This window comes from Parasteatoda tepidariorum, chromosome 6 (genome assembly GCF_043381705.1).
Source record: "Parasteatoda tepidariorum isolate YZ-2023 chromosome 6, CAS_Ptep_4.0, whole genome shotgun sequence".
NCBI classification, from domain to species: Eukaryota; Metazoa; Arthropoda; class Arachnida; order Araneae; family Theridiidae; genus Parasteatoda; species Parasteatoda tepidariorum.
This window is the reverse complement of record NC_092209.1, coordinates 74,009,093-74,034,912: the sequence shown is the minus strand read 5'-3', so window position 1 is coordinate 74,034,912 and position 25,820 is coordinate 74,009,093. Positions and strand designations below refer to the sequence as shown.

General features: G+C 30.3%; 1 long non-coding RNA gene across 1 annotated transcript in view; it reads right to left on the bottom strand.

The window, feature by feature from the left end:
• Window positions 1-6,230: 6,230 nt before the first annotated feature.
• LOC139425769 (uncharacterized) overlaps window positions 6,231-25,820 on the bottom strand; it is a 20,733-nt gene continuing 1,143 nt past the window's right edge. The window contains exon 2 of the long non-coding RNA XR_011636912.1: window positions 6,231-6,762. This is a non-coding gene — a long non-coding RNA (uncharacterized lncRNA). The remainder of the gene's footprint in view (window positions 6,763-25,820) is intronic.

The following is a 25,820-nucleotide window of genomic DNA, read 5'->3' as shown; positions in this document are numbered from 1 at the left end:
CGGGTTTGAGTGTTTGAAAAGTGCTTAAAAGGTGCTTTTTTTGTTGAATAATTTGGCTACTCACCCTGTTAACTAAAACTTAATTTTTTTTTATATCTTAATGTTAGTAACTACATTATCTTATGAATTTTTGAAAAATATTGTACTATGTAGTTTGAATGATTTAGTGTTTGCATTTGTCCAAACAGCATATTAAAGACTCAGAGGGAAAAAGGTTATATTCTTTAGAGATTGAAAATTAGAAAATATGGTTTAGATGAGGATTTCACTAATTTTGACCATGGAAACAACATTCAATACAAATCGTTCGGTAGTTTTGGTCAGGTTACTATATCTCCTTCAGACTGTAGCGTTGTTGGACATTTATCTTTTTCTTATATTGCAGAATATATTTTTTTATACTACCATTCTTAACAATCTTGACTTTCAGAGAAAGATGAAATCAAGGCAAGTGTAACTCACCTGAGGAGGAACCAGGATGTAATTTGGCAGAAATGGGAAATTCTTGCTACCTTATCTGTATCATATTTTATTCCAAACTGAAAGTAACCAACTCAAAAAGCTCAAGTTTATGTTATTAAAAAATGAATCGAACTGTTAAAATGTTGTTGTTTTTCTAACGAAACTGAAAGTTTTGTTCGACTGAAGGCAGTTAACTTAACTGCAAATGAGATTTTCTCAACTAGCAATTCAATATCAACAAATTGTAGCTGGAGGTAGTTAAAAAATTCCATAAACTTTAGAAATTAATTTTATTTGTTGTTGCAATCAGCTGTCAAATATTGAGTTTTTCGATTGTAAGTTTAAAAAAATACTGATCATCAGAGACAGTTTTTAAACTGGTTTTCCAAATTTGATCTGTGAATTTTCTTATGAATAATTTTAAATGCAGTAACCTAAAAGTATCATACCTTTATTTCAGCGAGTAACAACTGTTTGAAAATCCATGAAGCATTCAGAAGTTATAATGGAACAATTTTGATACTGATTTCACAAATATGAGTCTAGGAATTATAGTTTTGATGGTCTTTAAGTCATAAAATCATCTAAAAATCGATTTTTAATTATTGGTACTAATGAAATGTATTATTGGCTTCAGAGGTAAGAAACATTTCAATGTCCTTACCGAAACAGTTTTGATGTTGGGTTTTATTTGAAACCAATGACTTTACCAAACGTCATTTTTGTAAAAAAAATATTTTGCACTCTGAAATCCAATTTTAATTTTTGCTATAAGAAAACATTCTATTCAAAACATGTAACATTCTGTCGATCAGCGAATCTAAAGACTACGATCGACTAACGTTACATATCAAATACTTAGCAGGGCTTTGTTTATTTTAGAGGCGTTGCTTATACCTCTTCTGGTAGTTGCGCGAAAACTCGTCAGGGGACAGAGTGGTCGCGATGTGCGTCATTCGCAGGGAATAAGCATGCATCTTTCTGTAATAGGCTATCGCAACGCTCGAATACGCCATCTGGGGAGAAGACCAGTTCCATGCTTTTGGCCTTTCTCCCTTCCCTCTCCTCCTCTTTTCAGTTGTGTAGGAATGTACTACTATATTTTTCATTTTCTTAATATTTTTCATTTTTAATTAACAATAATGTTTCTTTCAAATTTCCACGAGGCTTTCTTTTAAAATTATGTTTAATGTTGTTTTCAGTTCCATATAGTTTCCCAACTGAAAAGATTTTAATCTATATGAAAATCAAGACAGAGACTAACGTACTTCCTTCCTCTATGACTCTCCACATGCTAATGGTGAAAGCATGCGAAGTGTTGCCATAGGTAGAGAGTTCTGCTCTACGCCACCTGCAGCCCATTTCGATTGCCAATATTTGTCGAAAGTAGGTAATTTGCATAAATTTATCTTTAGTGATTTTAATAGCTATTATTTAACATTCAGTTGTTATATATCCCAGGATAAATAAGGATGGGTTACCGTTTTTTTCCATTTGCGTCTCTGCTTAATAGTTGCTGTTACTCTGCGATATTTTTCGATAGTTATCTGATAGTGGGCTGTCTGATGGATCTGGACTAGTATCATCTCATGCCGGCATAAATGATTTGAGTCGCAATGAGTGATTTCGAATGAACCTTTTAAGTGTGGAGATACCACATTAAGTAAAGAATCCTATTCATTGCACATTTATAAATGTTAGTGAGATACGGCATACAACCGTTTGTGAGTTGATGCCAAGCTCACTGTCTATCTGCAATCTAAATGAATGCTGGACCATGTCAGTATAGTTTCTCGTTTTCCTACAAGCTCCTGAACAGGTCATATGTATAAGCCAGATACGAGGCATTACAAACCTTTAGAAACATTTCTAAGTTCTAGAATAGAAAAATTTTGATGCTGATTTTACAAGTTTGTTCTTGGTTCGTAAAAAAAAATTGCTTCACCAGATGTCATTTTTGCAAATATTATATAACGTCACTTTGAAGTAAAGTTTTTGTTATTGTCACTAATAATGATCATTTATGTATTTCAGAAATACATAAAATTTTTTAGATACCTAGGAATTATTATTTTCTTAGTACTGATGACATCACCAAATAAAAAATATAGCCTATCTATGTATAACGAATACTAAACAAAGACTTCTAATGATTCAATATATATCAACAAGGAATCTTACCTTGTTTCGGCTTTTTGTTCTGCCTTCACCTAGTATTCTCTTCCAAGGTCTTGGGCTGAAGAGAACTAATTACACTTAGGTTGAAAAATACTTCGCACAAAACGTTTAATAATTAAATTTAATTAGCATGATAAAAAAGGGAAAGCTATATACAGATGAAAAGAGTTGTACGTTGTTCATGACAAATTCCAAGCTATACCACGCTCGTGGAGAAAAAGTTCGTAATTGAATGTTTCTGTTATTGTCCGCTAGGGGGGATCGAGGTATTCTCAACACTATGCTTTTTTTTAATATATATTTGCGTTCAAAATGGGTTGGTCATTTAGTAAACACCCTGTATGCATATAAGCATAAATATATACCCACACACAAACATCAGGTGCATTGGGAGCAAATTTATTAAAAGTCGGACAGTGAATTTTCTGTCGATTTTTAAAAATTTGGACAAAAGAAAAAATATATTTTTTTGGCGTAAAATTCTGGCAGTCTTTAAATATTATCAGAATTTTAAATTATATAAAGTCCTAAAAGATTTTTATTTGTGAAGAAATTAACACTCAAATCTTTAAAGTATGCGTAATAATTTCCAACAAGTAATTTTGTGCATGGACTTCTATTCTATTTAAACAAACCCATTGGGATTAATTTCTTTAGTATATCATCTTGTTTATTAGGATTAGATTATTGTCAAATGGTTCAGCTATGGAGCAGAAATAGACGGGTTTTCTGCGATCTGTTTACATCAGATGGAGTCCCGCTGTGGACTGATCGTGCAGTCATGGTTCCCAGTAGAACACCGAAGTCAAGTATCATTGGCTGCGGTCAGTAAGCGAGTGGGTGACCACTTTGATCAGCCTGAGTAGGGACAGAGGGTGTGCGGTATTGGTCCTCGTTAAAGTGTTCTACCGTAAAGTACTCGACTTCGCTTGCAGGTCGTCGGGTTACCAAAGCAGGGGAGACATACCCTCTGCAGAGGATCAAAACTGTGATGGCATGTTTTCGGATCATCCACAGGGAGGTTTCCCAGACCTTTGCCAATAGCTCATTGTGCAGCTCTAGTGCGACGTAAATAAAGTACCTACCAACCAACATCAGATGAAAAAAAAAAACCGACGAAGATAAATCAATGGAACATTAAAAATTTTTCCCCACAATAAACGTAACTCTTTAATATATAGTAGTCCGTCACAGAAACACAAATAACTTAATTAAAAAATCATTTCGTTTACAGTTGAAAAGCTTGGGAGAGGATGGAGCTAAGGGACATTTTAGAGAATTTAGAAAAATCAGCTTTAGAAAACAACAAAAAGGAGTTGTTTACAAAGATTCCTTTTCTTTTAAAAAACTTTACAATTTACTTTTGCTCACATTGACCATGATACTTAAAATTGCGAGGATTTTTTCCCCGCCTAGAGGGCTCTGGAGATTGCTTGGCAGCTCCTGTGCACGAAGAAATTAAAAAAAAAAGCTCAGTTCATTACTGGGTGTCCTGAAAATGATAAGTAGTTTGAAAAATCTTTAAAAAGAATCAGCTCAAGGAATAGAGCGCTCGACTCTCAATGAGGTGAACCAGGTTCGAATGCCAGTGGTGGCTGGTCGATATGTATTCTGCTCCCGACTTGCATTGACCACAGTGCCGACGTGAAATACCCGTACTGGTAGACGGATTAGAGTNAAAAAAAAAAAAAACCGAAGAAGATAAATCAATGGAACATCAAAATAGTTCATTATTTACATCGAAATTTTTTCCCACAATAAATGTAACTCTTTAATATATAGTAGCCAATCAAGTCTCAATAACTAAGAATAACTTATTTAAAAAAAATTCTTTACAGTTGAAAAGCTTGGGAGAAGATGGAGCTAAGGGACATTTTAGAGAATTTAGAAAAATCAGCTTTAAAAAACAACAAAAAGAAGTTGTTTACAAAGATTCCTTTTCTTTTAAAAAACTTTACAATTTACTTTTGCTCACATTGACCATGATACTTAAAATTGCGAGGATTTTTTCCCCGCCTAGAGGGCTCTGGAGATTGCTTGGCAGCTCCTGTGCACGAAGAAATTAAAAAAAAAAGCTCAGTTCATTACTGGGTGTCCTGAAAATGATAAGTAGTTTGAAAAATCTATAAAAAGAACCAGCTCAGGGAATAGAGCGCTCGCTTCTCAATGAGGTGAACCAGGTTCAAATGCCAGTGGTGGCTGGTCGATATGAATTCTGCTCCCGACTTGCATTGACCACAGTGCCGACGTGAAATATCCCTACTGGTAGACGGATTAGAGTTTCCTTCGGGGTTTTCTTCTTCACGTGACACAAACGCGGGTTAGTTCAATCAAAATATTCACCACGAAGGTTAGTTCATGCGCGATGCTTGATCCAGGAGTACCCTAGTCTTTTGGGTTGGGTTCAAAATTACTATGTCATGGAGAAGAACACTGATAGTTTTTCAACGCAGAACTGGGTCGGTTGCTCAACGCTAGTTTTAGTAAAGCGCTAGTAAAAGAAAAGAAACACGTAAAGAAATAAAAATTTACGGATTATTGCGTTTTGTTTTGAAAAATCATTCGGGTTATTTTGCTTGCTGATTTATTCTCATAATTTTTTAACACTTTCAAAAAAATTCGTCAATAGGCAGAATTAAAAACATAAAACAATATTTTCAAGTAGCCACCAGTTGAAGCAAAAAACGAGGTGCAGTCTGTGGTCAAAGCTATTAGATTAATTATTAATTTAAATTAATTATTAATTTAAATTAATCATAAATTATTAATTAATTATTAATTTGAATTAATTATTAATTTGAATTAATTATTAATTATTAATTAATTACTAATTAATTACTAATTTGAATGAATTATTAATTTGAATTAATTATTAATTTAAATTAATTATTAATTCTATAATTTTAATTATTAATCTTAAAATTTTAATTATTAATTTAAAATTTTTTAAAAATTAATAAGAATAAAAGGCCGGTTTTCTGAAAAGAACGCTATAAATTGTAAATTTTTAATTCCTTTCACTTTTATAATTCATTTTTAAATCGTCGGTAATTTTGGGAGACCTAATATGCTAAATTTCGCTCTTAATTTTTCCAATGCCAGATAAAAAAAAATTTAGTTTTTATAATAAATTGAAATGCTGAAATTTTTATTTTTTTTCTAACTTTACTTTTTTCAGATGTAGTACCACAATAAAGAAACATAAGAGCTTTATCAGGATATTCCTTATTATATACCTTCTTTCATCACAAATGCATACAATATTACATTTGAATTCCATTATTCATCAAACTAAGCACTTTGAGTTACCATCAACAGAAGATTTTGAAACTTGAATGCCGGATTTAGTTTCAGGATTTTAATGGATCGAAGATAATTAGTCTCTGCGTTGAAATTTCGATTACGAATGATTGTAATATAAATCTTACTCTGTATCTACCATTTGTAATAAACATGCGATTTCTAAAAATAGGATGTTGACCTATTTTATGCAAGAGGTCATCACATGCTGCTTTTAAAATACGAAATATTTACATTTCTCATGAATGAATTAAAATCGTGAATGAATAATAATATTTCTCATGAATGAATAAATTCTATTATTATTTATTAACATTGAAACACCATATAAATAACATTTAGTAAAAACAAATGCGTATGAAAGCGTTGTCATGTTTACTTAAGGGGTTTTTGCCCCTGCTCGCTTCGCTCAATTCTTTTCTGTTGTTCCTTCCAAAATGTGTTTCATCGACGCAGATTTAGTTCTTCAAATTTAGTTTCTGATTCTCTTGGAACAATATTTAAATTTTTGCTTGGTTACCATAAAACTTTTGTACACAAATCTGTTTATATATTTTTTAAATCCTTATTTTTGTTAATATAAAAGTCAGGTTACAATAAATATTTTTTTACCAAGGTTCTTTATCAAGGATGATCTGGTGACAACATACCTACGTCACATCCCATTTTACAGGGAATACATATTCACACACCCCTCCATTCGCAGATCGTATTTTTGACCTGGATCAGAGCATCCGATCCAGTACCCCCAGAGGTATTGATTTGTTATAAGAACGCAGAGGACTTTGTGTCACACATCTCTCCAAATTAAGCCAATTTGATCTGTAAAAGAAGGCTCTTAAAATTAAAGGTTCTTATAATCAAGGCTTATCTCCTAAAACCTATCTTATAACTAAAAGTAATGAATAATTTTTTTATTTTTTTTATTAGAAGCTATTTTTATTAATAAGGTTACAAATCTTAGCTATACAATTTTATTTTTCTTCATGTTATGTGATATTTTCTATGAATGTAATCATAGAGGTTGTATTATAATTTCTTTGAGAGGAAGAATTGTCTTCTGTAGTTATAAAAGCTTACATCCTCTATAATAACACAGAGTTACAGGTTTACAAGTATGCTTGGTTAAATGATACATATGGATGGAAGTTGATATGCTATAAAAAGACGAGGTTATAATACAATAATAAATTTAGCTTCTGTAACAATGCAGAGTTAAAATATAATTATAATAACTTCTGTAATGATACATGGCTGTTTTGCAATAAGTACTATAAAGTGTTTAATAATCCTAGAGGTTGTATTATTATTTCTTTGAGAGGAAGAATTGTCTTCTGTAGTTATAAAAGCTTACATCCTCTATAATAACACAGAGTACAAGTATGCTTGGTTAAATGTGGGTGGAAGTTGATATACTATAAAAAGACATACAATAATAACTTTAGCTTCTGTAATAATACAGAGTTAAAATATAATTACAATAACTTCTGTAATGATACATGGCTGCTGCGTAATAAGTACTACAAAGTTTGTAATAATTCAGGGTTGTAATTTAATAAGTACAATAATTTCTGAAAAATACAAGTTTAAAATAATAGGTATATCTGTCAATCTTCGGTATACCTGTCAAATTTGCACTTTCACATGGCTGCTCTTTTCTATTTCTACCTCAATAAATAGGTAATAGATTTTAAGCTTAGGAGATGTGTTGCACAATAACACAAAAGCCGGAATCGGCTAAACAGCACGCACTGCTTTTAGTACTCCATGTAAACGGATCAAACGGTTTTGTGTTTGTGTATGGAATAGGTGAAAGGAAAAAAAAGAGATTGATTGGCACCAAAACATGAATACCTTGTTTATCTAAAAACTTGCGAATCCCTTGAGGAGCATTGCGCTTTTTTAAGGCTGTTTTTCGAAGCCTCCGTCGTAATATGAAATGATGCTTTTTGACCCGATTCCGGGTTTACGGCTACTAATGCTCAACTCTGTAGCCTTGTAGTTTTGAACCCAATCCAGTTAGACAAGGGAATTCCCGGCTCAAGTATTGGGAGAAATTTGCCTTTGTGGAGGACTTTTTCCACTGTTTATCACAATATTTCCAAAAAATTTATGTTTTTCAGTTTTTATCTCAATATTTCAGAAGGGAATACACATACAGGGGATAGAGCTTCCGCCTTCCAATGGGTGAACAGAATTCGAATCCTAGCGATGGCTGGTCGATACGAATTCCACACTCAGCTAGCACTGACCACAGTGCTGACGTAAAATATCCCCATGATTGACGGATCATGGGTTAGAGTTCCCCTGTAGTCAAGCTAACCGTAGAAGGTTTTCGTGATTTCCCTTCCCATAAAACACAAATAGTTCCATCGAAACCTTCTCTACAAAGGCAAATTTCTCTCACTACTTGAATCAGGAGTTCCCTTGTCTACTGGATTGGGTTCAAAATTACAAGGCTACGGAGTTGATTATTAGTAGTCGTAAACCTGAAATTGTCTCGGCTGTTCAACGACAGTTATAAAATAAAATATTTCAGAAAATTTTATGTTTTTTTCATTTTATCACAATATCTCAAAAAAATTATATTTTTGCGCTTTTCATCGCAATATTTCTTATTTATTAAAATGTACAACTACCCAGGAATGCACACATTAAAATAGTAATCACACTGCCTTTTTTACTTTTTTACTGTAGATTTTTTAAATATATTGGAGAGCCAGACATCTGCTGAAGAAATTTTATAATTCATGTTCCTTGTCATTTTGTGAGACTTAGCTCTTTTCCTACATCATTGGAAATGAAATAAAAATAAAGGGCAATTCAGTAACTTAAGTAATAATTAATGCCAATTTATAATAATTTTATACATTCAAATTCAATATTATTAGTTATTTTTAAATAAAAGTGATTAATTACTGAAACTAATTACTAATTAGTATCCTAGTTAAGGTAAATAGTTATTCGAACTTTTTACCTAGAGAGCTAGAAAAGTCTTTTGGTAAGACAAAATGTCTGGGACAGTTTCCTCTCTGGTGTACGCTAACAACGACATGATGTTTTCTATACAAACTTGGAATGAAATTTATCCATGTAATTTTGCTACACCTCTCAAACTGATTTGTTAAAATTCATTTTATCAATAAAATATTCCTTTAAAATTACTACATTTTTTAAAAATAAATGTCATGAAATAAAAAATAAATAAATAAAGCGAATATAAATATTTTTATTATTAAAATTGAATTATAATGACTAGATGCAATGCGTCATTGCACTTATCTACACTGTTTTAGATTACATAAACTTATCTAACTCAATATATGGTTAATAAATGAGTATAATTTCAAATAAATATTTCGATAAATAGTAAAATATATTTGTTTTAAATACATTGCAAAAAAAAAAAATATTGTCTGGATGTACGATTAACTGTTTCTTACAATATAATCAAAAATCACAATAAATATTTATAGGTATTGAAGTAATATAATATAATAATTTTGTGCTTATGCTAGCCCGATTTTTTAAAAATCATGTGATTCGTTTGACCAATGAAGAAAATTGCAAAGTCGCACCAATTGCTTTGACCAATTAAAATATTGGAAAGTCACCTCATGTGTCTTGTCAAATGAAAATGTTGGAAACTGATCACATTACTGAATTCTAATATTATAGATTCTTTCTTTTCAACTTGAGACACTGCCATTGAAACTTAACAAGTTTTATCGTGACTCAAAGTGATAAAAAAATCTGCTTTTTTCTATTCAAACTCTTTGTTTTCATATTTCAACGCTTTGTTTGATGGATTTCAACGCCTTGTACTTTGTTTTCATGGTTTTTTACTCTCTTTTCAGTTTAATGTATTCATGTTTTTGGGTCGGTGATTTACTCTGTCAGCTGAAATGCTTCTACGATCTCTTGTTTTGGATTCATGTTTTTACCAAGTACTCTTGGAAACTGAATGGTTTTAAAACTGAGATTGATTCATTTCAAAGGTTGAATTTGGTTTTTTACGAGTTGAAGGTGTTTTACTGGTTCCTTTACCTTGGTTACAAGGTCATCTCAGTTTCCAGTTTTTGGGACACTTTAATGTCCTTTTATGAACTCTACACTGCTCTGGATTTTTATTCCTACTTTGTTCCTTAGATATTTTTGTTCATTGTTTTGTTGTTCCATTAGTTTAATGTGAATTTATTACAATCAATTAATTTTTTGGTGGTTCGATATCATTTCTATTAATTCTTAAGAGATTCAGAATAGTATTTTGCCGATCTCAGATTTTCTTATTTGAAAGTTGGTAAGCATTTAAGCAATTAAATGAATCTTAAATTTTTATCATTCTAATTTCTCCATCAGACATTTTCCTTCATTTAGTACAAAACTATTCACAAATCATAGATTCCATTTTAATTCGTATAAATTATAAATTCATTTTTCGATAGGTGAATTTCATTATGTTTAAATTTTAAATTATTTGGAATCGTTTCTTGGTTTTGCCAATAAATTGGATTAGTTCATTTTAGCGTTGATAAGCTTTCAAGCAATTAAATAAATCTTTCCTTTTCAAGATTTTGAGAACTAGTGTTTTTGCTGACTATGTATGTTTAATAAGTATTTTCTTTCTATATAATAAACTAAAATGAGAATTATCATGAACTGGAATAGTAAAGTCATTCATATAGTAAAAAAAAATATTTATAAATTGGTACGTACATTTAAAACTTCTCACTAATGGAATCATGAAACTAAAAGACAAACTAATTCAGAAAAAATAAATAATATTTATAAGCAACTTTAATCTAAATTGCGGTTGATAAAATACAATTCTTTTTGATTTTCATTCTTATGCTAATATTAAAAATTTAGTTCTTATAGTGAACTTATTAGAAAGATTAAATCTCAGTGTCTCGAGATTAATTTCACTCTAAACATGATTTCATATATTTGGAACTGCTAAATAGCAGTTAGATTAATTTTGATAGTGTTTTACTAGTTGTAGTTTAATATTGTACAGTTTTAAAATTTTACTATCCATTTTTTTAAAACTTGATGCTTTATTTATATTCCTCATTGTTGAAAAACATATGGTAAGCCAATTTAGTTGTCAAAAATTTCTTAACCAAAAATAATTATAGTTTTAAAACTTACTGAAAGTATTATGTACCAAAGAAGTAGTACCACATTAGAATTATTAATAGTGCATTTCAAGGCAAGCTTATTTAATAACCGAAAAATTTATCATGTTTAAATTTGCCAAAAAGGATTTTATATCATAGTAGTACCACATTAAATTACAGTCATTATTTGTATCTTTTACGGCAATCTGATTTAGTACCCAAATATTTTACATCGTAGTTAAACTTGCCAAAAATATTGTATTCACATTAGTACCACATATTTTCAATTGAAATCATTGCTAGCACACTTTACGTCAAACGTTTTAAATTGTTCATATTATCACTAAACTCACCAAAAAGTTTGTATTCCACAGTAGTACAATATTATTTTCAATAAAAAATATTGGCTTTTGTTGCTTGTACACTTTTCGGTAAGCCTATTTAGTAACCGAAAAGTTCATATCTCAGCTAAAGTTGCCAAGAGTATTATATACTTCTGTAGTACCACATTATTTTCAATTAAAATTATTAATGGTATATTTTGTATTCGTAGCTATCAACGCCATATTAAAAGCTGAATAAAATATAAGGCACCGTTTTAATTTTAAAGAGGCTTGTATTAGATGTTTACCTCACAAGCTTATGCCGTTTCTCAAAAAATAGACAAAAAATTTCGTCATCATTTGAATTTATACCTTCATCCTATTTTATGAAGAATTTATCGCATTTTTAAAGAAATTAAATGTTAAAGTCTTTTAATCAAATTCTACAAAAATATGCATGATTTTTATTTAAATTAAAATGAAGTTGGAGATTTAATTCTTCGTAGATCAAATGTACATTCTGAAAAATAAATAAATAAGCTTAGATAACAAATATTTAAATTAATATATCTTAAATTAATATTTAAGTCAATTGCTTTACTATTCCACTTTTTCAAAAATATGGGGGGAGTATGGGAAGAAATTGGCGATTCTGTCATTTCCATGTCTTTATGTCTCTTCGGAGTTTATTTATGCAATTCCTCCTTTGGCACTCTTGAATTCAAAATTATTGAAAAGAACAATTTGCATAAGTGCATGTGTAGTTTTAAGTATTCGATAAGTTTATCATTTTATAAGTTTAGTTTCATTCATAAGTTTAGTATTTAAGCAAAATTTACCCTGACATCATTTTGGCCTTTGTTTGATATGTTTTGCATTAAAATATCTAAGTTTTATTTGGCATTCTGGTCATCAAAATTACTTGTTCAGTAGTTATTTATGCTACTGTATTTTTTTGTTATTTTTATTTACATTGTTATTTGAATGTGGCAGAATTCATAGATCTACCCTGTAAGAATATATTTTCATGGAATGTACGGAATCAACGATTCTTTTACTCCTCGGGGGGCTGTTGTCCTTGTTCTGGCTACTTATAAATGTGTCTGACAGCCCCCTTGGGGAACTATTTTGATTGCTAAACACTAAAATAACAATTATTCTAAGACCCAGTGACTATGACAAAACTTCAAAAGTAGTAGATTGTACCGATAATGGTCGATGCCAATAATACAGGAAAAAAATCGACCTTTTGTACATCATCAAATATTGTTCCCGGTGTTTAAGCAGTTAGAATAAAATAACCTCGCCTCCACGCTTGGCGTTCCCTGGGCAACATTGTGATACAATAAAGGGAAGCAAAGATTCTTTTGTATCACAATGGCTAAGAGGTTATATGAAAAAGTGGACATTTGATAAATTTAGCATTACTAAAAGAATCCAAGAACCTAATAATATTTTTTGTTGTAGCTGAAACATTTTTAATAGAGTCACCACCATTTCAGAGATATGTTTCTTCGTTTCCCCATGCCATTTATGTGTAAGTAAAATTAGCAGATGGGCTGACTTATAACTGAAAAGACTACTAACTATCGTTGAATTGTTAGAAGAGCCATTTAAATGTATTAAATCTGTTTAAAAGTACTGAAAAAGGTATCTGCAAAGTATTGAAGAAAAAAACAATTAACAGTAAGCAATTGGCGATAATTTGAACTGGCATGAATCAAATATTAAAATTCTTTATTTACGAAGCATCTAATTGTACTAATAACAGTGTTAAGTTATAAGCTACATAAGTGATTAAATTTGTTAGCCAATACTAATTTCAAATGATCGGCTGGTTAAATATGTAGTGCCAATAACATCAGTATCCATTTGGCTCCATTTTCCCCAGACCCCACTTGACTCCATCTCCACTTGGCGTTCCCTGGGCAACATTGTGATGCAATAAAGGGAAGCAAAGATTCTTTTGTATCACAATGGCTAAGAGGTTATATGAAAAAGTGGACATTTGATAAATTTAGTATTGTTAAAACAACCTAATAAAAATTTTTGTTGTAGTTGAAAATTTTTTAATTGTGTCACCACCATTTTGGAGTTATGTTTCTTCATTTCCCCATGCCATCTATATGTAAGTAAAATTAGCAGATCAGCTGACTTATAACTGAAAAGACTGCTAACTACTGTTAGAAGAGCCATTTAAATGTATTAAATCTGTTTAAAAGTACTGAAAAAGGTATCGGCAATGAATTGAAGAAAAAAGCAATTAACACTAAACAATTGGCGATAATTTGAATTGTCATGAATCAAATTTTTTGTTTATGAAGTTTCTAATTATACTAATAACAGTGTTAATTTTATGTGCTAAGTGATTAAATTTGTTAGCCAATACTTATTTCAAATGGGTGGCTGGTTAAATATGTAGTGCCAATAACATTTGTATCCAGTTGGCCCCATTTTCCCCAGATCCCATTTGACTCCATTTTCCCTCTTTTTTAGTATTTGCAGGAATTCAAAAATTTTTTTAAGCCATTTTATCGCGCAATATTTCAAGCAGTTTTTCTTTCAGAGTTCGTTTAAACAAATATACAAACCTTTGAAACTTTTGTATTTATGGGAATAAAACTTATTCCATTTTGTTTAGAGCTATTATTTTCAATGCACGAATAATCTAAAAATCAGGCAGTAGGATTACTCTTAAATGAGGTGCTTATGAACTAAATTATCGGTAAATAACTTTGAATCAGAACATAAATATTTTTTTTAAAAAACTTATTGGAGACCCAAGGTCAGTGTATTTTTGTTGGATTTAGATATAAAGCTGATGAATTTATGTCAATGTTATTCTTCGCCATTTACGCTAGTTGATTTCGCTTTTCAAGATCAAGTTAACAAATCAATTTCTTACTATGTCACTTAAATTTTTTTTTTCATGGGCTTCAAAGTTCAAATTAATAATTTCTGCCCTACACTTAAGTTATTTAATTTTTCTAGTCTAAAGTTAATTTTCATATCGACTGAAATCTCGTCTATGTAAACCAACTTGAAGATTGATTAATCTGAAGCAATCTTAATTTCATAGAAAATTAAGCAAAATAATGTTTAGTGCGCAATGTTGGATAAATGTTAAATATCGGTGGAAGTAGGGTGCAGAATTGAATACAATAAATTTATTGAAATACCGAAAGAACAGATTAACGGCTATATTTCGAGGTAAAAAAGAGTATGCATTATTTTAAATATATTATTTTACATCGAAAAATATTGTAATTAAATATATTACTGAGATTACTAATTTATTGATAGATAAACTTCTTATCTTTAAATTATTTTCTTTTGATTATCTTTAGTAACTGAAGCAAATACATTTTTGTACATTTGCTTAATTTAAAAGAACATTCCCGGAAGGCACGATTTTCTCTCCAGAAAACCCTATCCCCAGTCTTTTACTATGGAGGTGGATTGCTGAGCTTTGTTTTGAACAATAAAATTGAATAAAAATGGTCGAATTCTGCTGTGCATACGGATGTGAATAAAAATTCATAAAAGGAGGACGTTTTACCTTTCACAAATAAGATTTTTACTCTTTTATAGTCACTTTTAAACATTTATTTGCAATTTGTATGTTAGCAAGTTAGGTTATGGAATGAATTAAATTTGTTTTTAACTAGCAAAATAGCTACTATTTTTTAATATTTTTTATTTAAATCAATAGATTACAATGTAGTTAACATTTTTAGGTATTTTCATTACAATTAAATTTCATATTGCAGTAAATATTCTGATATTTTTACTACTTTTTTGATGAAGCACATGCATCGGATTTGGCTAATTTTTTTCTCAACAATATTTTGCAACCAATTCGATTTTTATTTTCGCTCTGCAACTTATATTGATCTGCTAAAATATTTTTTTTTAATAATTTCAAGCGCATTTAATTACATATTTCAGTTGCACAAACTTAAAATATATAAAAGTACATTTTATGTAATAAATAATTTTTTCGATCCAAAATAAACTTATATTTAAATAAAATTTATAAGCCGAAAAATATCTTTTTTTATTACTTAGAAAATTATTTTATTATATTGGAAAAATTGTTTGGATATTCAAATTTATTATTTAGAAAATTTTGTATTTATATATATTTCTGTATATTCATTATTCAGGAAAATATTAACTAGATTATTATAGGTTCTATTAATAATAATAGGTCCTATTATTAACTGATTACTATAGGTTGTCAAAGGTGTGGCTATTTATTATTATTATATGTATTTTATTTTGATTTCAGCAAATAAAAGGGGAATAATTTTCTTTTTGATTATCAAAAACTTTTTTTACATATAAAATGTTAATTAAGTCGAGAACTATCAATGTTTCAAACAGCAAGTAGATAGTATGTTCTTATAAGGTATTTAGTAATACTTCTTTTAAATAAAGAGACAAATAAAAGAAAACCGAAATTTGTTATTTTAGTTATACTTTTATCATTTTACGTTAAAATTTTAATTGTATGCATTGGTTGAAATTTTTTTTTAATTTCATGGTAGACGAACTAGAAGGCCAAATTGTGGAGCATTAAGCAATATTAATATTTATTTTAAAAATAAAACAAAATATTTCGTTTTTATCAGAAAAATTATAAATAACACTAAAACCATGAAAAAGTTATGTTTAGTGTTGTGTATAAATATTTGAATAAAAAATTGCCATTTTAGTTGCCTGTTAAATTTTTTTATTATTATACGTAATCTCAATAAAAAAAATTGCACGTTGATTAAAATTAATTATAATCGCGTAATTTATAACTTCGGTTCAATTCGGTTTCTATTTTCGATTCAAAAAATCATTATTTTTATTTCATTGTTTGGCAAAATCATATAATCATTAGCTAATGTTATTAGCTTTTTATGATTAAGCAATTACAAGTAAATAATTAAATGTAGCGCGCCTATTATAATGTATTTTGATTTGAAAACTTATCTTTTGCAATCACGAATGAAATTGGGAAAGTATTCTAAATAAAAAAAATCATAAAAATATTCCTGTATGATGCGCCAAATGATTCGCCAAAAAGGTAACCCCCATCTTTGAACAAGTTTTCAGAGCCCAAACAATAGTCTGACTATCTCTACCCTAATATCTCCTCTAAGGGTAGAACAGTTTAACGAGGACCAATACCACACACCCTCGATCCCTACGCAGACTAATCCAAGTGATCACACACCTTTATACTGACAGCAGCATGTTATGCTTGACTTCGGTGATCTGCTGGGAGCCGTGTCTTAACGATCAGTCCACTGTGGGACGACAGATAGTATAGAGAATGAAAGAACATCCATGCTTTGCCCGGGATTCGAACCCAGAACCTCTCTGATGCAAGGCCAGTTTCCTGACTCCTACACAGTTCGGTAGGCAGTAAATCCATTAATCAACTGAACTGAGAGCACAAGTTCACTTGTTCATACATGTCACAGCGTGTCCTGCGTCGCGTTCGACATGTTATGATATCCATTTATAATATATTATTTATATCTCAAAAAAAAAAAAAAAATATAATATTTATAACTTAAATAATATATTAACTTATTATTACCTTAATATCTTTTTATTACTTAAATATTTTTACTAATATTTATTTATAACTTAAATATTAAAATCAATTCAATAATTTTTGGTTCAATAATCTTAAAAGGATAAACTATCGAAAAATGGTATAAATTTTTTTGCTTATTTTTGCTGTATTGTTCTTCTGTATCGTTTGATACGAAATTATGATCTTGTCACACTTTTTAGTTTTCTCAAACACTTTTTTTTAAAACTTTAACTAAAAATTTCGTTTATTTTAAATTAATATCTCTTAAGTACCNCCAAATGTAATCTCTACCGAAATTCACCCTATCAGCTGCGGCAATCTCATATTATTAAGCTTGGCAGAAGTGAGCAGTCGATCTTTGATAGATCTCTATTTTAGTATTTTATCGAAAGCGCTTTTTTTTTTCACGAATTTATATATTACGAATTTATTTGACGATTTTTGATTTATATCACGAATTTATTTGTTTTATTATCGTTATTAGTTATTCATTGAAAAATGAGTCTCAGTCGCGCTGTTGCGCTTTAAGATTTTATACTATAGCACATTTCTAATAGGTTGAACGAATTACATGTCATTTATTTGAATTCAAATTTATTTTAATGACTTAGTATTTACTAAAAAGATATAACTTTTTTAAAAAAAAAAGTTGTTATATGGATTTGAATGATTGTTTTGAATTCTTAGAATTTTGCGCATTTGCAATGTACATAAGTCAGTAGCGAGCGAGACAAACCACATAGGATTGGGTAGCAATTTTCGGGAGTTGGCGAGCGTTATCGAGCAGGGGTCGCAGCCCACTAGTTTTAGTTATACTTTTATCATTTTACGTTAACGTACTAGAATTTTAATTGTATGCATTGGTTGAAATTTTTTTTTTAATGCATGGCAGATAAACTAGAAGGCCAAATTGTGAAGCATTAAGCAATATTAATATTTATTTTAAAAATAAAACAAAATATTTTGTTTTTCTCAGAAAAATTATAAATAACACTAAAACCATGAAAAAGTTATGTTTAGTGTTACATATATATTTAAATAAAAAATTGCCATTTTAGTTGCCTGTTAAATTTTTTTATTATTATACGTAATCTCAATAAAAAAAATTACACGTTGATTAAAATTAATTATAATCGCGTAATTTATAATTTCGGTTCAATTCGGTTTGTATTTTCGATTCAAAAAATCATTATTTTAATTTCATTGTTTGGTAAAATCATATAATCATTAGCTAATGATATTAGCTTTTTATGATTAAGCAATTAAAAGTAAATAATTAAATGTAGCACGCCTATTACAATGTATTTTGATTTGAAAACTTATCTTTTGCAATCACGAATGAAATTGGGAAAGCATTCTAAATAAAAAAAATCTTAAAAATATTCCTGCATGATGCGACTGCTAGCTATGAATTTTTCGCCAAAAAGGTAACCCCCATCTTTGAACAAGTTTTCAGAGCCCAAACAATAGACTGACTATCTCTTCCCTAATATCTCCTCTAAGGGTAGAACAGTTTAACGAGGACCAATACCGCACACCCTCGGTCCCTACGCAGACTAATCCAAGTGCTCACACACCCGCACACTGACAGCAGCCTGGGATGCTTGACTTCGGCTATCTGCTGGGAACCGTGTCTTAACGATCAGTCCACTGCGGGACGACAGATAGTATAGAGAATGAAAGAACATCCATGCTTTGCCCAGGATTCGAATCCAGAACCTCTCTGATGCAAGGCATGTTCCCTGACTCCTACACAGTCCGGCCGGCAGTAAATCCATTAATCAACTGAACTGAGAGCACAAGTTCACTTGTTCATACATGTCACAACGTGTCCTGCATCGCGTTCGACATGTTATGATATCTATTTATAATATATTATTTGTATCTCAAAAAAAAAAAAATTATAATATTTATAACTTAAATAATATATTAACTTATTATTACCTTAATATCTTTTTATTACTTAAATATTTTTACTAATATTTATTTATAACTTAAATATTTTCAAATCAATTCAATAATTTTTGGTTCAATAATCTTAAAAGGATAAACTATCAAAAAATGGTATAAATTTTTTTGATAATTTTGCTGTATTGTTCTACTGTAGCGTTTGATACCAAATTATTATCTTGTGACACTTTTTAGTTTTCTCAGACACTTTTTTTAAAACTTTAACTAAACATTTTGTTTACTATAAATTAATATCTCTTAATACCGATTTTAGTGTGATTTGTTTTTTTTCCCTCTATTTCATTCTCGTTTACTATTTCAAATTAAATACGTTACCTATATAGTATTTTTTCAGTCCATGACTTAAGATAGAGCAAGTATGGAGCCACAAAACAGAGGGTATGACTATATGTCGATGATTGTTTCACATTGATAGACAATACTGACCGTGTTCTCAATATTATGAATTCTATAGATCCTTACATACAATTTACGTTTGAACAGGAAAGTAATAGGTGTTTACCCTTTCTTAGAGGTATTTTATTTTTTATTCTTATTTATTTCCTGTAATTGCGATTAATTTCTTACTACTGTTTATTGGTTACGGCTTCACTATTTCCGCATAATCGTTCATCCCTCACCTAATCCGAAAAGTTAGCTGTCTTACGCACACTTGTTTCTCGTGCTTCTAAGATTTGTTCAAATAGTTAGCTACTCAATGAAGAGCTGCTTTTCTTTAAAGCTATCGCAGTAGACCGTAGTTTTCCTTATACTATTTTTGACTCCACTTATAGAAAATTAACTTTGCAATCCACCACACTCTTTTAAATCGAACTTAAACAATTTGATTGTTCTTTCACTGATTGTCAATGTGAGTGATTTTCGGATAATAAGGTCATTATTTGAAAATCAGTTCCCGTAATGTTAAGATTTTGAATAAAGTTGAGTTTCAAGTCATTTTCTCCCCCCTGAAAATAATCTAACTTCTACGAATCATTTACTTTTACGAGTCATTTTCTCCCCCTGTAAATAAGCTAACTTTTACGAATCATTTACTTTTACGAGTCATTTTCTCCCCATGTAAATAAGCTAACTTTTGCAAACCTTAAAGACACTGTGGGGAAAAGATCATTAGACAATGCCAACCTTTATCTACCAAAAGGTACCTCAAGATTCAATCAAGATAGCATGTCTTATATACCAGGGAATTGATGTTTAATAATCGTAGTGGTAGTTACACCACAATACTCCCCCACTAGAATTTTATTAGGGATAGAATTCGATGAGTGGATACCACTAGTTGCTGTATTTGTGAAAGACCGGGAGAGCTAGATTAAGGTCACCGGGTTTTGAGTTTTAGCCATGAGAGCTGTATTAAGACCATGGTTGTGCGTGTGATCTCTCCTGTGTTGCTATTAGCAGTCGAGTGTGCGCAGAATCCAGTTGTGCGTAAATGAGACTGAGAAGCAACAGAGTGAGGAGGACGATGACGCAGTCACAATAGGCAAGGCAACTGTTCAATGTGGACCATTCATCGAAGTAGGCGTGATCATATCACGCCCGTATGCATTAATAGCTGGTATATTTATTAAATTTCGTGACAATGTAGTCTTGCATACATTGGACAAACTAAACTTACCCTTAAACTAAGACTTAAGGAACACAAACGATACGTTCAAAATAAAGATCGATATTTCATAACTCTACACTGTTATAAATTAAATCGCAGGTTTGATTTTTCTTTTACTAAAATCATTCAACACTACGTTTCACCCTTCGAACTTGATTTTTGGGAATCGTTCTATATTTTGAAAAATTCTAACTGTTTATATAATGAAATTTCGAGTTTCCGACCGTTTCCCAATGGTTGGAAGCTCATTTTAATTTAATCTGTTGCCCTCAGGGGTTCCCACTAAATAACCTCACACCTGTTCCTCTTCCCCCAATTGTTTTTTCTTGTTCAAATTTATTCCTTTGTTTCTATTGGTTGAATCAGTTTACACACGTTTGTCTCTTTACTTCTCTACCTTAATTTGTAGTAAGTTTGAACTCTGAAGAAGATTCTTGTTAATAGAACTGAAACTTACAGTATGTTAATTTATGTATTTTAATTTGTACTTTTTTCATATTTTTTTGCTTTTGTCTACATAGCACTAAGTATTACCATTTTTTATCTGATTTTTAGGTTTGTTACCTACTTAAAATTTTCACATTGTTTTATGTCTTAATATTAGAGTTAATGATCTGAAACTGCAGCAGTATATTATGAAATTGACTGTTTAACTCACGCGTTTGTCATATTTGCGCAATGATTATAGGGTCCCACAAAATTTTCGTAAATATTATGGGGCCCCCACACCAAAAAGCTCAAGAAACCCTGATTTAAAGCAATGTTATTGAAGGTATTAGAATTAATTTGGAGTGTCACTGCTGACCACTGGTCACCGAAGGTGGCTGCTAAATGCATTATTCATTATTTGATTTTTTTATTATAATTGTTATAAATATTTTTCTTTTATCTGTTCTTCTTTCAATATTTGAATAATAATAAAAAAGCACCTTATAAATGTGTTTTTCTGACTAGATTTTTTCTAATATGAGAAAGTTTTCCTATTTTGTTCAAGTAGATTTTATTCTATTTTTTGTGATTAGTTTTTTTCAGGTAGAATAATAATTTTCACTTGATTTAAAAAAATAATCCCACGCATTTATTATTTTTTTTAAAGAAATAGGTATTCACAGTTTTCTACTTCTTTTTCTAATATATTCTCAATTAAATATTTTTTTCCCCTCGTAATCTTCTTAAGTAGTTTTTTTCTCCAATTGCCAATTACTTTTGTACTTGAATTCGCAAATAATTTTTAGAAGCAATTAATCCCAGAACTATTTAAGAATTTTCTTTGCTTAGAAACGTTCCCTTTTAAATCATTTCAACTAAATAATTAGGTATGAAATCTTTTTAAAGTTGGCATACTATATTTAATGCAAATAAATAATTCTTACACAGTTGTGTATGTATTTCCCTTGTTTTTTGCATAGAAATAAAATAAGTATATTATGATAAAATATGTATATTTCAAAATTTGAATATATTTGTAGCAGTATTAGCATAAAGCTGACTAAGACTTAATAATGACTCAAATAGCGGAAACAGCTATACTACGCCAAACTCAGCCAACAATAAGTTCCTAATTTAACTGTATATTCATGTTTCTTATCAATTGTTTCAAATATTTTATAAAATATTTCATTCTATTACCGGTGTTAAACAGCCGACTCCTTTTTGGTTTTATGTTCATCAACGTTCAAATCCGTTGCCTTGACCCCATTTCAGAAAACAAGGGAACTCCTGGATCTAGCATCGGGACCTACTAGTCTTCATGGAGGACTTTTTATTGGAAGTAACCCGTATTTGTGTTAAATGGGGAAGAAAACTACGGAGGGAACTCCAACCATGAGCCATCTACTACTGTGGATATTTTACGTCGACACCGTGGTCGATGCAAGCCGGGTGCAGAATTCATATCGACCATCCGTCGCTGTGATTCGAAATTGGGGAACTTCATCGGGAGGCGAGCTCTCTATCCATGAGCGTGGAAAGATAAGCCAAGAAAACCTCCCACGCCAGATGGCAAGGGGGTTCTAACTCATGTTCAGTCTGTTGCGGAGGATATTTTACATCAGCCCAGTGGTTGGTGTAAGAAGGGTGCAGAATTCGTATTGACCAATTATCGCGCTGCATTTGAACCTCTGTCACGTTATTGGAAGGTGAGTGTTCCATCCCATAATCCACTGTGACTCTACCAGATAATACGCCGTACTTTTCTACTTATGTGATTGTTTATATTTTCAATTATGTGCTCTTTTTTCTTGCACCATGTTGTTATACTTTTTTTTGCCATTTTATCTATAAGTCTAAGTCATAGAGTGCAGTTTTGGGGTATTATTTATTCATTCTAAGCAAAGAATCTGATTAAGCAGAGATTGGATGGTCTTAATACGACGTTCTGTACTACAAGATGGCTACTATGAATCGTGACGTAAGTACTTTATTGAATGTGACGGGGAAAAACCCCTTAAATAATTTGAAATTTTTTTGTTCACGTTCAGATTCAATATCCGACAGTATTTTAAACCTGATATTTTCTGTTCAAATTTAGTTCACATTCAGATTCCTCAATTTACACTCAGATTTCATTTTAGTCAGTATTTTTCCGTGGATGTCTCATTACAACCTGCATCATTTTTGTTCATATTCAATTCCCGTTCAGATTCATTATTTTATTTCAGTCAGTATTTATTAGAAGACATGTTCCTTAAATCAGCCTTTTCTTTTTCTTTTCACATTTCAGATTCAGAATTAATTCACAATCAGATTTCAATCAATTCAATATTTTTCAGAAGACGAGTTCTATAAATGTGCTTTTTTTTGTTCTAATCCAGATTTATCAATTTAGATTAACATTTTACTTAGGCCTGTATTTTCTTTTTGCAGATAAGTACTTCAAACCTGCTTCTTCACATTCATTTCATTCTGTGATTATTCGTATACAAGTTCTTTAAACAGGATTATTTTCTGTTCAGATTCAATTTATATTCTGATTCATCAATTCGCATTCAGATTTCATTCCACTCAGCATTTATTTGTATACAAGTTCTTTAAACAGACTTCTTTTCTGTTCACGTTCAGTTCACGTACAGATTCATCTGTTCACGTTCAGATTCATTAGTTCACTTACAAGTTTCATTTTAGTCAGTATTTTCTGTAGACCAATTCTTTTAACGGTGTCAGATCAAACCGGACACCACTAAAAATTGCTTGTTTAGGCGACGCGAAGATTTAAATCGAATTTTCCCTAATTACATCTGATGTTTTGTTCATAAAAAATGCATGATTCTATTGGCCACTGTCTTGCATACCATTCTATAGACACAGGTCCTGACATCTCTAAACCTCAAGTTAATTATTATTGATAGTTTTTAAGTCAACTGTGTGACAAATCTAGCCCAAATATTGACAGCTACAATAATCCAACATCTTGGTCCATACATAATAACAAAAATTCAGAAACTAAAACTATCACCTTTTTAAAAGTTAAAGTAATGAACAGTTTTGTAATTCTAAACACAAACGTTAATCTGAAACACTATTATTTCTGGGCCTTATTTGAATTATGGTCTAACTCCATATTTGTTAATTTTGAAATGCAGAGCCCTTAAGTCAAGTGGATGCATCGTTTTTTACTATCGCATCTGATATGAGGCGCCCTTTGTTTGGCAGCAAAAATAAGCTGCTGTTGTTCTAGTTTTAAAATGAGATACAAATAACTTGCATGAATATGAAAATGCAGTAAACACCATTTATTTTAATAAGTTGAGTTGGTCCATTATTCAAATAAGGCCTTCATTTGTTCCTTAATTGGATGCAATTTACAGAGAAATTATTCTTATTGTTCTTCAGATATTGCCATTATGTTATTTTAGAATAAAAATGTAACTACTTTCAATATTCTTTTCTTTTTTAATTCAGTGATCAATTCAACTTATTTGCGGACGGTTATAATTGTGTCACTGTATTCATTTGATTACTCCTCATTTTCGAGAGCTTTTTATTTTCATTACAAATTCTCTTTATTTTCTTTATAAACGTACTACTTATAATTATGCAGCTGAATTATTTTCTAAAAATAAACTTCAAGTTAAGGAGTTGCCCTTCAGAAAGTTTTATTTATTAAATAAATTGTTTGCCTTTTGTTTTCTATATTAATTGATCAGTATTCTGAAAATTTATATTTAATGATGTAATTTGAAAGATATAAAACAATTAAATAAAAGAGATGAAGAAGTTAAAAGAAAAAAGATAAAAAAAAAAATGAAAATTTTAAATGTAGCTCTAAATATGTCGAATAATTGAAATATTTTTTGTTTATCATGTGATAACTAAGTTTCTTAAAAAATTTTTTTTTCTGGTGACACTCACATTGGGGTTTTTGATTAGCAGCGCCCTCTTTAGTCAAACCGCTGTCTAATCACCGCAATTCTTGCAATTAAATTGTATATAAAATCGTTGAGTTAATTGTGTATTATAATTAATAATTAATTTATTAAAAATTTTTTTGTTAACTAAATTTATATTTTTACCATGTGCAAATCCAATTCGGGCAAATCAGGGGCTAAAAGTCTTTTAATATTTTATAAAGAACTAGTGGGCTGTGCCCCCTGCTCGCTAACGCTCGCCAACCCCCAAAAATTGCTACGCAATCTTATATGGTTTGCTTCGCAAACCAAGCTCGCTTCGCTCGCTACTAACTTAGGTACATTGCAAATGCACAAAATNTGGAAGAAGCTACCCTCGCCATGTAAAAAAATTACATCTTTTTAGTAAATACTAAGTCATTAAAATAAATTTGAATTCAAATAAATGACATTGTAATTCGTTAAACCTATTAGAAATGTGCTGTAGTATAAAATCTTAAGATAAAATTTCGAAAACTGATATCTCTTTAAAAAAGTTACAATTTTGGCTATAATTAAGTCTATTAAAAATTGAAATAAGTGAATTGCAATGGAAAAACCTGCATAAACAAAACATTGAATTTCGGAAGAAATCTCATTTGGTGAGAATGTCAAAAAATTGTCAAAAAATACAAATTATAAAATAAACTGACCTCAAATAAAACTCCAAGGACTTTGAATCAAATAATTAAGGAAACTACTATCACGTTTAATATAAAAGGAAGATTTATTAACTAAACAATAAAATTACAGCATCGCAGTTCCAAAAAACAAATCTCACACTCACTCAAAAAAACAATTTACATTCTAATTAGTCACCATAGCAACCAAAAAACTCTTCTCGCTACCATCTATAAACTGATATATAATAAATAA